The 16,814-nt window shown below is 36.2% G+C and overlaps 1 protein-coding gene across 5 annotated transcripts in view; it reads left to right on the top strand.

Moving 5' to 3' along the window:
* The window catches only part of fhit (fragile histidine triad diadenosine triphosphatase), a 38,043-nt gene that overhangs the window by 8,598 nt on the left and 12,631 nt on the right, over positions 1 to 16,814 (top strand). The gene's annotated exons all lie outside the window — the stretch shown is intronic.

A 16,814-nucleotide genomic window follows, 5' to 3' on the forward strand; every position in this document is an offset into this window, starting at 1 on the left:
AAAAACTGCTGCACCACAGCAGTAACAGTACTCGTGTCCGAAACACTCAATGATCTTAGGTTGTCGACACTACTGATGACTTGGTCAGAAATTCTGACATATCTGTGTGAGTCTTTCACAGTTTCTTACCTTTGTCATGTGTTTTATTATTAGTTTTTTTTGGCTCTGTTGATGACTTTGATGTCACTTTGATTCTGTTTAATCCTTCTGAGTTTTATAAGCAATTTTGGAAAGGCACAGTAAAGTGATGTGATGCATCGAAGATTATTTCTTTTTAACTATCTTGAGAAAAACTAGCTTTAGAATGAATTATTTGAAATCAGATTTAGTTTTATCTAGAATATACACTAGTTATGTTCTAGATATTTTTTAGCTAGCCGAGCTCTTCACTGTTGAAACTTACTTTCTATGGTTTTATACAAACAAGTACAGTAGATGACAGGTCATATTAAACCATCATGGCAATTTTGTTCCATTGAAATTTTCACTCAGGTTTGCAGGCATAGTCCCATTAAATGTACAATTACTATGTCATTCTTTTGCTGTTAGAGGTTTGGTAAGTGGTTGCAATTAGCACATGCAGAATTCTGACCCTTATTATGCTATACGATCTTGGCTGTATGATGATGCTTTTTTTCTCAAAATAGCTTGTTCTAGTGTCTGGAAGTGTCAAATTCGTGTAAATTCCTTGAGGAATAAAAGACAATAATGCAACTTTGCCATGGGATATTTGAATTGAAAGGATTTTAAAAACTATCTACTACTACTATCTACTATTAAACTGTCACTAAAGTAACAGCAAGGTGACGATCCGTGATCATGACTACAGTTATAAAAAAAACGTTGTAACTTGATTGTCAAAATTATAATTCATTTAAGAATGTGTTTACAGGTTAAACCTTTAGAAAAAAATTCAAATGTTTGTAATGTCTGAACATTATCCTGATTACACCAAACCAAGTACTTGCTTAGTGTGCTGTGACCATTATTGGGCAGAAATAGAGGTCACATATCAAATTCTTGCTTAGGGCAGAAAATAGGCTTGTTTATGACCACAACATAATACCCATGTCATTCCACATGCATGTGTGATCCAAAGAGCTCAATCCATTCTGCACACAGTTGTGCATAAATCACTGGCTCTTACAATTTACAAACCATAGAAACAAATATTCATCAGCTTGTCTGCGCTTGCGCTAAAGGATTTGTTGTTTCCTGACCTTTTTTGTCTCCATTTCTGATGGGTTTACATCCCTTTCTTGCCTCAAGGCATTGTTTGTTTGCTAGTCTGAATTGAGGCGGATATTTTATCAAGCCCCTGCAGACATGTCACAGCCTGCTTTCATCATCAAGACAGCAGGTCTTGCAATGACCAGCCAGAGTATTTCTGAAAACAAGGACGATTGGACTTTTGAGTGTCTAGATGTGACAGTGAGGACAATGGAAAAGTAACGCAGGGCAACGAAATAGATCTGTCAAATAAAGCATGTTTCTACTTACTGGGAGGGAGATCTTATCAAATACACAATTACATGTTTGTTTCGGCTGATAGAACCCAGACAGATATTTCACCTAATATCTTTTCCTATCTGCTTGCCTAAATAATATATGACCTTCACAATTACTAATTGTTACATATTATGTCATCCTTTAATGTTAGCAAACAGTTGGGGTTTACATCCTTAGAGACTGTTTTGATTTGGTAACTGCCTGCATCTTCACACTGCTAAAAGTTATGTTTCGGGTCATTGTTCTGTTAATTTGGAAAAAATAAAAAAGTTAAAATGCACCGAGTGCAAAATTGCCTGAGGAAACCATTCGGGAAAAAAATATAAAATGTTTGAGGATGTATCAGAAGACGTTGTACTTTTGAAACATGTTTAGTGGCATACCCTTAGAAATGTGTCATTGCTTTTCAGTACTTTTCAGTGACTCATTGTGGACTCAAAAAGCACCCACAATTTGTGTCGACTATGGAAGGGTGGCCTCATTTTTGTCAATGTTTTATAATTAAAATCTCCCATTGGCTTGCTTCAGTTATGCTGCTGAACTTCTCAACTTCCTCTGTGCCTTTGAGAGATAGCACATGCAGCTAGACAGTTTAAATGGAATGAGAATCTGTCACAAAGCTCATTTTATTTCAATTCACCCTACAGAATAATAGCTGCTGTTGTCTCTTGCCTTCCAACTTACATTATGCCCTTTTAGGAAGCAGATGTTATATCTCAGAATAGGGCACTTTTGCTAGAACTACCTTTTGGCATTAACACTTTCTAGGTGGCCCACGGAGGAAACATTACCTTTGGTCTGGGTCATTAACAGCTTTTTTTCATGGCTAATTGATGCTCTGTAATATATAACACCTAAAACTGTTCTGGTACTATTAGTGTTTCAATTTCACATATTTAGATAATGCTAAGAAATTAAGCCCTACGAGACTAAAAGGTCTTGCAGTCTTTTATTCTAGACTTTCTCCTCCTTGCCCAATGATTGCCAAGTCAGTCTTAATTATCGAGCAATTTATTTTTTTGGTCCAAAATGTGCCAAAACATTGCTAGTGACATCTTCTCAATGTGTAAATTACACATACACAGTGAATGGTCATGTATACAATAGTTCACTGCATTTATGTAAATGTTTGGACTCACCTGAGGATTTTCATTTTGCTGTGTTTTTTTTTAAATCAAAAATATAATGATGGAATATAACATCAGAAAGGTCACTGAAATTTTAAACTTGAGGTTTTTAAAATATGACACCTGCTTTTTTTGTTTAACACCCATGCCTACTATCGGGAACTAGACAGTGACTGAGCAGTCAGTACAGCATCTTTGTCAACTGTCACTAAAGGGAGATTCAGGCAGAGCAGAAAGACCCAGGGTTATTGAGTCCGTTTGATAGTGTCAGTTAATAGAGGGTGTGTAATCTGTCTTCTGAGCTTGAGTCCTCTGTCCTTGCTCTATGGCTCCCAGTCTTCTTGTGAAACCTTTATTTCTTCCTTCTTGTGACTCATTGACAATGATACATTTATAAATACTTTCTTTCATTTTAATTTTTTTTAGTGAACTGTGAACGTCAGCTGTTCGATTCAGGGGAAAACAAGTAATGTTTTCGAGAATTTCTCTGCTGGAATTTATAACCTGAGATGTTAACTTCTTAGACAAAGTTCACATCTTGGCCCATGTCAGACATAAAGATGAAGAAATTTGGTTACCATGGTTGGCTCTATTGCAAGAGGATTAAATTGACTTCCTTGCGCACATTACAGTGAATCTGTGTTATATTATCTAACTGTCTTCTTTTGCCTCTATCTATAACCTTTTCTTGTTACCTAGAGCTTCAGAATACATATATTGCACTCATTCAAAAGACTAGACATGTACAATTAATTACCTAACCTACATCAGCGTGTAATGAAAGGTTTTATGGTTGAAGTTGAGGGGCGAGGGAGGGGGATGGGATAATTTGAATCACCCAAAGGCTTAGCAGTTTCTCTTAATATTCCTTATGGAGTGAAATGACTTCACTCCTCTAATTTAGTATGATTTTTTTTTCTTTTTTAACATAAAAATGTTTGATTGCCTTGTGTCTTTCAGTAACTCAGAATTATAATTGCTGGAGGCATCATATAAAAAGACATACAAAGACATAGATTTGCCACTGAAACATAGGTTATGCTGAAATTCAGAAATCATTGCTCCATTATGTGTGACAATATTTACCCTGTAGAAATGGGTGTACCATCTATAAGTTATGGCACAACATATTTCCACTGTCATTTCACTCTTGAACTTTGCATTTAAAAACAGTGTGCGTAGCTCTTTAATTTGAGGTCCCAGATTCCTAAACCCGTAGTTTCTGTTCTAAATGACTGTTTTGGTTAGTGCCCCGTTCAATGTTCTTGTTGTTGTAGCTGTAGTTTGCTAGGTTAACTGCACCTTTCTATATTCCATTTTGTTCTGCCAGTTCGGGTGATATAGCCATTTGCCAACAATCCGTAAGTTGTTGGCATGCAGAGGGGTCTTTGTGTATAGGCTGACTTGGTGTCATCCACTCTGTCTTGATCCATTTAGATGAGCCAGTGATGCAGTACTGTAAGGTGACAGTGTCACGATCATTCGAAAGGAGGTCAGACTTTAATGAGTTCCATGATAAAACCCTGCTTCCTCTTAGGAGTTCCGTAGGTCATCAGATATATCATTATCATCATCATGGGACTAGCAGTTCTCTGGCCAGACAATATATCTGGCTTGAGCATTGCATGAAGGTCTGGTATCAGAGGTCACTTCCTCATATCAATTCTAATTACACTCAAATTTACCAAGAGCACGTTAACTAAAGGTGCTCTATACAGAGCCACTCGAAGTGAAATCATTCTAAAACTCTGTAGTATTAGTATTCTCATGATTCATAACTTGTCTCTCAAGAGACTGCAGTGACAAACTTGTCTTCTGTAAATCCATACGAGGTCAAAACTAAATGTATGTTCGACTGCGGCATTTCAAGAAGAAATGGAAAGAAAACTTTACTATCTCCCGGCAAGCTTTCCAGCTGTTAATTTTCTCTTGTACTTGCGGGGGGTTGGCGTTGGGGTTAAAACGGAATGCAAAACATGTATATCTATCAATTTCAACAAGCAATTTATGTTCCTCTGGCTGATGAATATTGGCTGTCTGCTCTAAAGTAAAACAATTTTATTTTATAATATTGTAGGTAGCTACAATAGTACCAAATCCCTCAAGAAGAATGATTGGGCTGCTTTCACAGAATTGAACTCCCCATCCATTTTCCTTGTAAACTCCATTAACCACCGTAAACTGTGTCGTAACTTGGCCTCCGGGAGCCACAATAGATAATTTTTAGTGCCAAGTTTGAATAGTTCTTTTTTTCCTCTCTTCGTTTTCTTCTTACAAGCTGTGCCTGTAAGTGCGCGATTGCAGTTGATGATTTGCAGACTTTTGAATGACCATAATATTTGTATATATACATACGTACAAACACAAGATTTCAAATGACCAATCCTTGAAATCAAGCAACCTTCAACATTCTTGATTCTTTTACACATTTGTTTATACCTATCTTCTGTGTCTATTTTTCATGCTATGAATGGAGTGTAGACTTTCAGGAAAAGTAAACAGATGATAATGATGGATCTTACAGTATGAGCCATAATGAAAATGCCTGGTCCTTACGTGTAAGAGAAGAACGAAGCAAGAAAATGGAAATTGATTCCAAATTCATGATGATTATATTATTCTATTTCTGAGTTGTCTTCTACAGCAAGTTCTTGCCACTTGACCAGCATGTCTACAAAGACGCTGAGTGGTGTGTGCTTTGTTCAGCATTAGAGAATACCTGAGAGTTGTGACAGGACAGTGGTTGCTTTACTATAAAAACAATGACCTGCTATTTAATGATGTGAGGAAAATCAAGATGGCAATGACAACAAAACAGTAGACGGTCCAGGAAGAATCCAACCAGAAGTGGCGAAGCGCCAAGACAGTTGAGGGTATTTGTTTGACTTCTGAGTAATTATTCCAAAGGGGAATCATGTAGTTTAGATGTCTTGTTTGGTAAAAAATAAAATGAAATAGAATAAACAACATAGTAAGATAATATGTTATTGTACTCCTCTTATGCACAGGCCACGTATAGTTCTATGACCCTTCCACCTCCCCCCTTTCACACAGACCACAACTTACACACAACAACAAAAAAATGCCACAGGTTTAAGGGAAGATAAATGGGAGAGTAATTGACTGAGACATTACAAATAATTTGTGGCTGTGGAAGAACATCATGATTGATGCTACTAGGGTTCCCTAGTGCAGTAGCTTAAAGTTTTCAGAGGTGAGAGCAGTTTGAGAAACAATGATTTAAAGGGTCGAATAAGGAAGAAGAGTACAGTGTGTGTGCAACAATGAGAGGAGAGCTAAGATGAGAGGAGGCAGTTGTCCTATAGAGGGCATGCAGCTCTAACTGAACTCCTATTTTCTCTCACTGTCTTGTGTATTAGTCCCATTATATATTATGGATCCTGCTCTGGCTCTGAAATGACTTTCGAAATAGGCTTATGTGTAAAATGATGGAGTCGCGCTCTATCATTCATATTGACATTTTCTAATGAGGATGTGTGTGCAGGTGAGTAGGGAGGTATAAATATACGTGTGCTCTTATGAATTGGGTCCTTTGTGAGTAACATCGCAATTCATTTTTACTTTATCCATGTCTTATGTTAATTGGAATGATTGTTGACATATTGGATGATAATTTTGCATGATGCCTCAAATTTCTGAGATAATGGGTTCAATCATAGACTTTGGTTTATTGAACACTTCAAATTGTCCATAGGTGTGAAAAATTGTCAATTGGTTGGTGATCAGTACAGGTTGTATCATATCTCCTGCCCATAGTCAGCAGTGATTGGCTCCAGACCCTCTGTGAGCATCGTGAGAACAAGTGGTAAGGAAGATGAATGAATTTTGGCACATGAATGTTGCACCTTTTGGCAGTATGCTTGCAGTAGTACCATTTTTGTTGAGGAGGCTGTCACTTGACTGCTGGGTGCTTGCTGATTTTTCCTCCTTAACAGGCAGCATTTTTGCAACTGCCTCATTTTGTTGAGCATAAAATGTCGCTATTGTTGAACTGTCTGCAGTGGTAAAGCTGGAGGAACTGTGACATGAGGAGTGTCATAAACTGCAGCTCCCAAGCCGTATAGAGACGAATGGGAGTGCCTGAAAAGTAAAATTGACTGAGTGAAATAACTGGTAAATTTTGGACTGGAACATTGAAACATTCTTTCTGTGTGACTGTGTGTGTGCAGGTGTTAGTCTCTAAAGGATGATACAGTAGCTTGTTTACTTAAAACCCAAACACAAGACTGATGGGGGGTTTTGGGGCTTTTAATATCTTGGCAACTTCATCTGGTTATTGATATTATTACATGTTTTCTGTCTAGCAGCAGCTATTGGGAAAATGCTATTGTTGGTTAAGTTCAGTTAAGATGGCGTCAAAGCTGGTCCTCTCTCCCAAGCACAAAAGCCTCCTCATCCCCTATCTGTGTTCTTAATACATTTGATAAATCCACCACGTCTGTGATCTTTTCTACTACTTAATCGCCATTCCTGATTCGAATGTAAATTTCTTGGTGTATGTGGACTTGCAGTTGAGAAAAGAACAAAAGTCTTAAACAGAACTAAAAATCAGCCGGCACACTCAGTTTTAACAGCTCCAAGGCATCATCATCTGAAAATTCCATTCTGGTTTTATATATCAATGGCTCGTTACTCAACAATAGTGAAGTGCAAATCACAACTGCTTATATACACTAAGCATGCTTCTAGAAATAACGTATGACAGCCCACAAGAGTGAGATGTCGCATTAACTTAGTGCTAACAGTTGGTGTGATCCTTTATCAGACTCTTCTCTTCCTCAACACTCAAGTCTCTGAGGACTTCAGAATTTAATGACAACATGCCTCATCTCTGTCTATCAGAGCATTAGTTTCATCACATTACTTTTTTATATATTAATTATAATACAGTTCATATAACTTCTGCCTTTTTCGGACCACGAGCCAATACTTTATTTTCTCCCCATTTGTACCTTTTGGCTTTTATAATGAAGCGGCTTGTGGATTTTTTTTTCTCGTTAATTTTCCATTTTGTTTTGCTTCGCGGGCCAGCACATCATAATGATGTTGCCACTAAGAGGTCGTTCAAAAAATCTCATAATGACTAGGGCAAGTGTTCATAATGACCAAACTCAAGTTCCCAAGGGTATTCGCACATTCTCGGTGTGTATTTTATTCTTCAGATGCACCCTTAACTTGTGAGATCTCAATAGGATACATTTGTGAGAAAACCAGCTCATTTAAGGTACATACTGACTTATTTTTTTATAACTATAATTAGACATACAATTGACTACCTTCTTTGTTAAATGTTTGTCTGGATTGATCTGACAGTGCGACCAGTGATTTAGTTTACAGTTTTTACAATCCACTATTCTCTTTTTCCTCCCATATTTACTGGCGAATAGTTACAGTATCCAAATAGAATGTTGTTTGGCCTATCGTATAAAGCTATTAATGTTAAGGTTAGGGTTAGGGATGATTGTTGAATACTATTAAGAGAATTAAGTTGTTACGACTCTTTCAAGATCACCTTTAAATACATTTAGAGTGTACTAATTTTTACTGGGATGCCTCATTTTCTTTTCTCGAATTTATTTTATTGGTGTCAGATGTGGATTGTGAAGAAAAATGTATATTTAGAACTGATTGGGATGTTATTAAAGGGCAAGCTTAGCTCCAAAATACACAATTCATCAAAACATACATGAATCTATTGATTCTTGTCTCATCTTTGTAATTCATTCAAAGTTGTTTAATGTTCTAATCCACAGAGGAGCCTTCGGTTGTCTTTATTGGTCACATAAATGTCATCATATTTGTCCCTTGAGTGACTTCACTCAAACATGACAGCTTATAATGGTGAAATAGCATAGAGACTGGCCTTGGGAGGTAGGAGAAAAAAAAGCTAAAGATTTTTCGTTATTATTCTTTCCATTTTTGTTGATCATATATTTTTTAAATCCTATATCGTTCGTATACACATTGTGTAAACTTTATTTTTCATTAATTTCTCTAAAACTGTATACACATTTTAAAAAGTTTGTGGCAGTAACTACCTACTTAAATATATGTATTATTTATGAGTGTAGTTACTCATAATGACAAATATAACCCCAAAAAAGCCTGATTTATAATAGAAATGCTGTCACTTTACCAAAAATAACTCATCGCTAACTTTATGATGCAGTTGATATTTTACCCTGCTATTTCCGTTTCAAATGACACTAAATACTGCTTAAGCTGACAACTGACAATAGAAAATAATGCAATTAAATACTTTCAGGGATTGACTTGTTAATAGTGTGGGCACACACACACCAGTAGAAGAGCTTTTCCTCCTGACAGCTTTATCAATATTCTCTCTCATCAAAACGCTCGGGCAGATAACGTCACTAAAAGGTTACTGCTTCTCAGCTAACTGCCTCATTAAAAAGTTTGGATGGGTATTGGGGCAGCCAATTGGGCCCTGAAAGGGTCTGCAGTTGACAGTGTGGGGGGATCCCTATGGTAGGAGCCTCAGGAGAACAACTCACTTTGGAAACTTTGAACTCAGTCACTAACCCTGTATATTTACACGATGACAAGAAAGGGACATGTGGGGATACCATTCTATCTCGCTCCTTTGCCTCTATATAGCTGTCTTTTTCTGTACTGTCTCTCTTGTGATGTGTGACACTAGTAGAGATGAAATGTGAAATCCAATAATTATAGTGACTATTACTGAGAATATACAAACATGCTGGTCATTGTTGTTTTATTTTTTTTAATTATTATTATTTTTATTGAACAGTGAAAACCAATACAATTTAGCACATTGTCCCAATTTCATTTTACTTAATCTTATTTAATCTTGTGGCAGTTTTCACAGCACTAAAAAGTACACATTATAGACAGATTAAACAAGAAAAATGGAATTTAAGTGATGTTAGGGAGGCTATCAACTCTAGATTCACCTTGAAACAGGGGACGGAAGCTCATGGCACCATCTTCTCCTACATAAAATCCTTTTTTTCTCCATTTTCCAGGAGTTAAAAACGTAGCTTCTGTCAAATAAAGTCTCAGTGCTTCACTTCTGCATTTCAGGTAACAGCACAGCCTATGTTAAAATTGAATGGAATGTTGCTAAGAATGATTCTACCCATGACTGTTGTTGGCTGACAGATGCCTCCCTCCAATGTATCTACTGTAATTCTGCATCTCCAAATAAGAGGTTGTGTGCTTCTATATTAGTTTCTTTTACACACCAACACTCAAAAGAGCTGTTTTGGCATGCCCATATGCATGAAACGATGGCACATGGTCAGATGAGAGAAGAAAAGTCTATGTTTGAGCAAATAACAATATTAGCAGGCACGCAGTTGTGGAATTATTTTAATTGTATTGTTTAAAAAGCTCGCTTATGAGAGCGATTAAACTCTGCCAGTGGTGGAATAACAGTAAATAACTGGAAACATAACAGATTGAAGTTAGTTCAAGAGCGATTAAATGAAAAATAAAGAGTGGAAGATAGGAAGTTAATAGACAGCTTGCTTCCCCTCCCTCCTTGCTTCTTCTGGCTGAGTGTCGAACAGATGGAGGATGACAGTGGATGCTTAATGAGGTTTCAGACACACATGCGCACAGACCTGCATCGCTAGAAAAAGATTCACACGAGTAACTATTTCTCAACACTATTAGAGTGTGCCCTACTGAGATAGGCACATTTCTCAGTTAGTTTACTCAAGCTGGGCTAAAGTTTTCTTTGGTTTGTGTTTTTTTATTTCTTTGCAAGATGAAATTTACCAGTACATTTTAAAAAAAGAAAACAAAAATAGAACTTTTATTGCCACCTAGAACTTCTAAAATGTTTTTCTCGAATAGTGCAACACTGCAAGTGTTGATAGTGGTCTTGGGTGGAAAAATGTTTTAACTCCAATGTATTTGTATAGATATTTGATACTTTACGTCCACAGTTGGCACAGATTTAAGAATATCCACTTCAAGTCACCAGTGCAAAGCACATCATATCGTGTCATATTGACAACTCATTTGACACAACATAACAATAAAAATATGTGCATTTATAACATATTAACTCCAATTTTAACACTGAATTAGAAATTCCATGTCTTGAAGCATCATCTCCAACATGACTGACTCAATATTCAAACATTTTCTCATTTTCACATGATTCGTAACTAGCTGGGGTTTAACTAATGCACATGTCTCGAAAATTAGGCTTTACATTTGGCTTAAATGATCATTTTTTCTTTCTTCCATATTGCAGTGTCACTTGGATAGGTGAGTTTTGACATGGCCTCTTTGGCATGATTATGTATCTATGGCATAGAAAACATGAAATCATCACATGGGAATTGAATTTAAAGTAGTAATCCAAGTGTCTAATTAAATTTAAAATTCAAAAAAGTAGACTGTCAGGGTAGAATGTCAGGGATGAAGGTGACTTATTAAAGTTCTTCAAAGCTTAAGGATTGCAATTCAGCTCCTCCTTTGATCAGTAATTGCTGGAAAGTTCCCACAATTAATTGATTACTCTTGAGAGAACAGGCCTCTCTTACCTCACTTTGTAGATGCCATGTTGTTTTCTTGAACTCAGATTTTCCCAAGATGATAATGAAGCGCTCACTTTATAATAGAACTCCCAACCATATTTCCCCAACGGACTCTTGATTTGAGCTTACTTGTAACTTTCTTGGAATGTCATGATCTAGATGAAGTTGCCCACTGGTGGTGGTTACTGTTGGGATAACAACGCCAACGGCTGCTGTCTCCCACGAGACCTGTTTGCAATCTGCTGGAGTGCCTCATATTTCCCTTGGAGCCCTAAGGCCCTTCTTGTTAAAATAGGTCCGCTGAGAGCTGTCATCCACTTGGCAGGTGGAAAAGACAGCCGATGATCTAACTGGAGCTTGAAGCGGCAAGAAGGCTTCATTTGTGAACTTGCCATGTTGCTAAAGCTTGTATGGAAGAACTTTGTCATGTTATTAAAACAGTTCTGTGGCATACTAATCCATGCTTCAAAAAAATAGACCCCCCCCCCCATTTGTTTACAATTTTCAGCTCCTTTCATACATACCACAACATATAGTATGCCTTTCTAGGGAATATGGCTCAAGTTTATCGATTGGCTTTGTTTAAAATAAATCAAGGTTAAGTTTTAAGGCTTTGTGGAGAAACACTGTACAACCTGTGTTGTACAAGATGTTGTTTGTTTTTGTTAGCCAATGATTGTGGTTATCTGGAAGATAGAGCCTCCCTTTTGTTTTAGTGTCAGAAGATATCACATTAAGCAGCCAGATGCTTTTCACTTGACATTTCCATCAACTCTACCCAAATGCTGAACCGCTGTCTGTCTTGTTTGAAGCTTCAAGCCCCCAAAGGAAAAATAAGCCTACAGCAGTCAATAAAATGCTGTTCTTTCAACTGTTGTATATAAGCTTCACTTAACTCATTGGCTGCCATTGACAGCAATAGACATCTAATCCATTTCAAAGTGTAGGGCTGACAGCCAGAATATTAGCTGTTAATTAAACTATTGTTGCTATTAGGTGGTCACATTTATTTTTCATAAGGTATGGTTGTGAGTGTTCATGGTCTTCTGTCTCCTTGTGCCCTGCGATCGGCTGGCCACCAATTTACGGTGTCCCCCGCCTTTGGCCCAGAGACAACTGGGATTGGCTCCAGCACCCCCACAACTCTAATGAGAATAAAGCGGTTCAGAAAATGAGATGAGAAGTAACAACAAATGATACATATCATATCTTACACTTAGCAAACCCAAGGCCACAATTAACAAACTTTTACATATTTTACATAATCTAACTTGCGTGAACAACTGTCAAAAAATAACCCAATCCAGTCTATCATACCCACAAGCACAGTCACTTGGGGCCCCACCCTTGTCTCCTTTTCTTTCTTTCAAGATATTTACTCTGTACCATTTATGCAAATTGCCCACTGGGTTGGATTAAAGTATTTAAATATATTTAAATGAAATTGAAATGTATTGAGATGAGAAGGGTGGCTGCCTGCAAGCCAAATCAAAGTGATTGCTCTGTGCATCCACATGCATTTTTCCATGTTAGTCCCTCTTAGCAAACACGGAGCTGATTTATCTAACATTTCATTCATTCATTCATTCATTGAACCGCTTTATCCTCATTAGGGTGGTGGGGGGTGCTGGAGTCTGTCCCAGCTGGTTACGGGCCAAAGGCAGGGAATACCCTGACAACCATACACACTCACACTTTTTTAGAATGTCCAATCACCCTTTAACTAACATTCTTATACAAATATTAATTAAATGCTGACTCTGTGTCATGTCAGTGCTTACATAGCAATTTAGGTTGCCACCGACAGGACATTTTTACTATTAATTACAGTATGGCTCAATGTACGATTTTGATATACTAGTATGTGGAAAGCTATTGAAGTATATACATATTTTTATTGATGTAAAGGCTCCCAGGGGATTGAAATAAAACATGTAAAGTTAATCATTTTGTTGCCAATGCCATCTGTTGCTCATAAAAAAAATATTAATATGCACTGCAATTCTATAGTGCCTGTTTCCAATTCAGTGCCTCAACTAATCCTTTACAGTCAACACATGCACATTTACCCACATTTTTTAGGCATGCACCAAAACAATTATTTTTTCAATTTATATGAAAAAAAAGCAATAATTTTTGTGACTTTTTTGTTATAGATTTTTTGTACCCACCAATATTATCCTCATTTCTTAAATGTGCTTTGATGTGCTGTAAATTTAATGTCTTCTCATTTTAATTTCAAAGTACAAGTAGAGGGAGCATTTTATATATTGCTTTTTTGCAACCTACCACTAAAGTCATAATCATATGCCATGGATATAGTTAATAATTACTTTGATCTCATGACCTTTCCTTGAATTCCATTTCGTCCAGCACTTAAGTTTATCAGCAAATATCTACTAAAGTGGCTGGAGCTCCAGCCTATTTTAGAAGGGCAGTTTTAAAGGTGTAAGAACCAAATTGAATCACAACTGTTTTATTCTACCATCTACATCAATTTGTATTAAAGAATCCTGGAATTATGTTAAATACAAAATGTATGAAACAATACAATTTATTGTTCATGCATTCAACACACGTTCTTGCTTCCACACAATTATGAAATAGATCTATATTCATCGAGATCAATTAAATGCATACGTCTTAAATATGACAGTGTCTACATTTTGACACATTGCTTCCTGCTGGCTATATATAGGATTTGTGTTTCATTTCAATTCACAGAATGCGTCATTTTAAGATTTCAAGATTGCCATGCATTTATTTTAATTTAATCTAATTCAGGGTGCATTGTTTCTCATATTTTAAAAATTAGTTTGTTTCCTCGACTAGAAATTAAGCCAAAATGACTAATGGATCAGTGTCAAAAGAAGCAGCTTGATTAACTCCACACAATGCATTTTGGCTTCACAAATGGTCTCTCTTATTTGCACTAATGGTCTCTCAAAAGAGCTTATGTGGACAGTTTGTTCGAAAGCCCAAGGTGAGATTGCTGCTGCAAATAGAAATCTCAATGGGAAAAATGGTTTGAATACAGTTAATGACTTGGTACACAACCTGGTCTGCATGACATGTATAGCCTACTGTTATAATGATGTCTCATTATCTCCGCTATAACTTCTGGGTTTGCTACAGATCTGTCTGCTGTATGCAAAAGGGGGTTGGCTCATTTTATGATTTTCGGGGGGTTGTTTTTTTATTTTTTATTAATATATTATTTGAAAGCATTGAATATTAATAGTAACCATTTTTGTGTTGTAAGATGCACAGCCACAGGGAATTGACATATGCATGTGCTGAAACAGAACTCATAGTCTGGGCAGATGCTGGGGAAACCCAGGGTTGGCACTTGGTGAACAAAGTATTTAACCAATGTGGTTAAACACTATAAATATCTCACAGCAAGTGAAGGTTCAATAACATGGGGCAAAGTAAAACTACCTAGTTATCAGGTACGGTACACGTTTTGGTGGTGAGTTTTTTTTTTTGGAATCGTTGAGCTAAGACTTATGTTGGATTTGTTTGAATGTGGAGAATTTTAGTTTGGATTTCTGTCCCAAACTATTGTCGAATGTGATTCTTTTAGAGAGCAGGGTCTTAAAGGTTTCTACACCTTAGCCAGTTACTTATTGGGATCCTATAATAAACCTTTGACATGCACATATCACATCATCATATAAGTCTTCTAACTTTGGGCACCTTTAAAAAGACATTTAAAAAGCACCTGGCATCAGTGAAACATTGCGAAAGCAAAATGATGAATGTCTGTTTTTGGTTTCAGACTTGCCTAAAATGACAGAAAAAAATACGACTGTCAGACACGTCTTTCAGCAAATTTCACACCATCCATCTTTCTTCCATAGGAAGCATATAGCCGCAGCTTAATGTCTCAAACAGTAATGTGAACAGATCTCCTCTGAGGCCTTTGAGTGCTGACCAAAATGGCTCATCTTTCACAGTGAGGGAGATTTATAGATTGTCATTTCAGCACTTTTCCTACACATTCCTTTTTCCTACAATCGTTCATCGAAGGCCAAACACCAGATGGGGGCTTTAACAAAACAACAGAAACCAGTTTGTCATCCTTCACAACTGCCATCTTCACAACAAATGACTGCTGGTGTGTGATCAAACGGGAAACTCAGCGGCTAAGGTGACTTTTTTATACTGCAGATCAAAAGCAGGGGACAATAGCAAAGCCTTGGTGCAGCTGTTGTTTTTCCGGGAACATACAGTATCTGAAAGGCCTGAAGGATGCCCTTGAGGAGAATGCTGAAGGATGTCGTTTAAAACAGAATTTAAAAACACTGACTGTTAGTTATACACGTTTCTGTTGTTTTATGTTGGGGGATTTTTTTCTCCCTTATGGTTTATAGATCTATTTCACTACCTGCAGTGGGTTTGGCTTTAACCTTAGACATAATCTTCTGTTGAGAGTGACTTAAGAGAGATATTTTTTTCCGCTGTCGAATTCATAAAGACGAAGACTGGACGGTGTGAAAGCAAGTTATTGAATTTCTATCCCATCATGTCAGAAAACACTCAATTTTCCACTTTGTTTATTTATATAATTTAAAGCATGTAACAGGATGTTGAATGGGAATGATTAAAGTGTTCTTAAGTCATGGTACCACTTTATTTCCTATTTGTAGTGTTGCAAGTTTAGTGATGAAAAAAGTGTGGGCGCTGTTATACCAGTAAGCTCAATGAATTACTTGGATTTGCAATGCACAGCAAATGCAATGTGATCTCTACCATCTTAAGTTTGCTCCTTTCTTCGTAGCCAAGGAGTATGTTCCACTTTCAAGCTTCTAGCAACGATCTGACTTTGTGAGGAGCGAGGAGCATTGAACCCTGACAAGGTTTGTTACTTTGACAACTCAGTGTCTCTGAGGTCCAAGGCTTTCTGACAGCTTTAGCCCTGTGATCCAGAAAAACAGCTCTTGCTCAGCCTGCCAGTCCCTGTACATTTCACAAGGCAGCCAGATAAGCAAAAGCAGGATGAAGGCCTGTGAGTTGAGCGATTTGATGTCCTTATCTCAAAGCTCTGTGCACTTCTTGGAGGCCTTTACCACAAATATTGATTTTTGCCCCAGTTTGTCCCTATTCTGAGTCTGACTCTCCTGTTTAATCATATCAGATTCAAAGGTATGTTCAACATTGATAGAATTGATTGAGTGAGCTCCCAATTCCCATATATATATATATATATATATATATATATATATATATATATATATATATATATATATATATATATATATATATATATATATATATATATATATATATATATATATATATATATATATATATATATATATATATATATATATATATATATATATATATATATATATATATATATATATATATATATATATATATATATATATATATATATATATATATATATATATATATATATATATATATATATATATATATATATATATATATATATATATATATATATATATATATATATATATATATATATATATATATATATATATATATATATATATATATATATATATATATATATATATATATATATATATATATATATATATATATTTAGAATGGAAATTCCATGATATATATTATTACTAATATAACT

This window comes from Stigmatopora nigra, chromosome 10 (genome assembly GCF_051989575.1).
Source record: "Stigmatopora nigra isolate UIUO_SnigA chromosome 10, RoL_Snig_1.1, whole genome shotgun sequence".
Taxonomy (NCBI): domain Eukaryota; kingdom Metazoa; phylum Chordata; class Actinopteri; order Syngnathiformes; family Syngnathidae; genus Stigmatopora; species Stigmatopora nigra.